Genomic DNA, 2,927 nt, shown 5'->3' on the forward strand with positions numbered 1-2,927 from the left:
TGTTGCATTGTAAATTTTGGTCAATGACATGAGACAAAGTATATGTGAACTGCTGTATGAAAAGTGAATTTACTCTGTAAATCTTCACCCAAATTCTAATAAAAAAAACAAAACAAAACAAAAAAAATGCTTCTTATATATGACAGCAAAACAAATACCATTGGTGTTCAACCCAATGTTTGACAAATAGTAGATACTCAATACTTAATGAATGAATAAATAAAGGTATGGCAAAAGGTAATTTCAGAAAGAGCATTTCAGAAATAGTGCTGTTCTAAAGAGGTAAATATGCCTTAAAAAAAGAGATTTAAAATACATGGTCAACACATTTTTTCCTACCCTGGGCCTAGAAGAACTAGATGGTGGCCAGCTATCACTGCTGACTGCTCTGAAAGGGATCACAAATGGAGGTCCCAGATAGAGTTGGAGAAAAATGTGGAACAAAATTCAAAATCATGAAAAGACAAGGCATATTGGTCTGATAGAGACTGGTGGAACCCCCAAGACTATTGCTCTTAGACACCCTTCAAACTTGGAACTGAACTCACCTCCATTGCTCAACTTTCAGCCAAATGATAGACAAGCTTATAAGGTAAACAGTAAAACCAGGGAAGTACACATTCATTAGAACAATCAACCATATCAGATCAAAAGGGCAGGACTTGCCCAGGATAAAGCTCAGGAGGCAGGAAGGGATAGGAAAGAAGGATGAATGGAAACGGCAAACACAGGGAAGAAGTGGGAAGAGTGCCGTTACATTGTGGAGATTGCAATCAATGTCATAAAACAAAATGTGTATGAATTGTTGAGTGAAAAATCAATCTGCTCTATAAAGTTTCACTCAAATCACAATTAAAAAAATACTTTTTTTTTTCCCTATTAATTACATTATCTCTGGCAATGACAGATTGATGATACCTCTTTTCAGGTTCAAAATCAAACACTTCTAATGTTAATGTTTTAACCTAGGTAACTATTCCTGGAGACTCTCCTGTCCTTGGTTTACTCTTTTATGTTAGTGCCAATAGCAGCACTGATACCCTTGCAAAATTCACAAGACGGTTCAACATTAATGCTCTCTGTTTGAAAATAGCCAGGAAATCAGCAAAGCAGAATCAAACCAAAACCAAACTCACTGCCGTCGGGTTGATTCCAACTCATAGCAACCCCCCCTTGGGTTTCCCTGACAGTATCTCTGTGGAAGTAGATTACCCAATCTTCCTTCCAAGAAGTGAATGAATGATGGCTTTGAACCACCAGCCTTCTTGTTAGCAGTCAAATGCCTTAGGCACTGTGCCACCAGAGCTCCCCAGAGCTAAACAGTATCTTAAAATAACAAATGTTAATAGTACTTCGGCTCATCTCTCTGGAAGTGTTCCCCAGTGGTGCTCATGTGAAACAGAGGGGCTTCAGCTCAAACTTAGAAGAAATGAAAAGACGTGACGGTCTCGAGAAAACACCTGACAAAAATATCACACCTTTTGTGATGTAGGGCAACATTTCTCAAACCTATTAATATTTTAATGTGAATATTAATCAACACATCAACATTAATATCAACATATTAAACATCAATTTTTAATGTTAATGCCTGATTAACATTAAATATTAATATTGCATAGTAATGTTCATGTTGGAGTCTCTAGTAGTGCAAATGGTTAACTCAGCAGCTAACTGAAATGTTGGAGGTTCAAGTTCACACAAAGAAACCCTGGTGACCTACTTCCAAAAAATCAGCTATTGAAAACCCTATGGAGCACAGTACCACCCTGACTCACATGGTATCGCCATGAGTTGGAATCAATTTCACAGTGACCTGTTTAACATTAATATTAACATTAACATAATAATACTTCTGAGAAGTTCAGTAGTAAAGAATCCCATTTAACTCTTTTTAACACTTTGTTTTCCAAATTGTTTGACCCCAGAATCCTTTCTAAAATTAATATCCATTCAACTAATATTCTACAGAAGACAGTTTGGAAAATCTTGATATAAGGTACAGACATGATTTATTACCTGACTTAAAATCCATTTCTTCAGTGTATTTCATCAGCAAATATTTCCTTTACTGCTGACTGGCACTTGCTGAAACCAGGTTCCAAAATGCTACCGCTGGCTCACATGTTTTAGAGAAAGAGTTCTGGAGCAAAATTCAGGCTCTTCCCCCATGTATGTCTCCCCTTCCTCCAACAAACAGTTTCAAATTTAGTCATTACTAACTGATAAGAGATTCTCTAACCTGATAACTCACTCCCACCTTCAGTCAAGCAATGGGCTTGGGGACCACTGTATCTCTGTCAGAGTACCTCAGTGGCACAAACAGATAAGTGCCTGGTTACTAACTGAAAAATTGGCATTTCAAGTTCATTCGGAAGTACCTTGGAAGAAAGGCCTGGCAATCTCTTCCCAAAAAGTCAGCCATTGAAAACTTTATGAAGTACAGTTCAATTCTGACACACATGGGTCAGTGGGAGTCAGAGTTGACTCCACAGCAACTAGTTTTGTTTGTGTATCTCTGTCCCTTATAATCTGAATCAAATATCTAAGTTGCTTCACCTGAGCTCCTGTGTGAAGGTGAATTACCACCAGGCCTTAAATGATAAAGGAGCTTTCTGAATTATCCCCCCAAAATTAAATTGTGTTCACATGTTTGTTTTTTTTTTAATTTGTTAATTAAAAATTTATTAATTTTTAACTATTACTAAAAAAACAGCCCCAGGCTTACAGGTGAGAAGAGACTACTCAGGGACGCCCGAAGTAGCAAGCGGGAAGATTAGGAGAAAGGGGTTTAAAAGCCAGAAAGCCAGAGAAAAGAGCAGTCAGCCGAAGGGATTAGGTGAGGAGGGGCAACTCAGGCCCGCCCAGAGTAGCAGGCCAGAAGGGCAGGAGGAAGGGGATAAAAAGCCAGGAACCCAGACAGAAGA

This window comes from Orycteropus afer, unplaced genomic scaffold, assembly GCF_000298275.1.
Source record: "Orycteropus afer afer isolate SDZICR_OR568_19922 unplaced genomic scaffold, OryAfe1.0 scaffold00033, whole genome shotgun sequence".
Lineage (NCBI taxonomy): Eukaryota > Metazoa > Chordata > Mammalia > Tubulidentata > Orycteropodidae > Orycteropus > Orycteropus afer.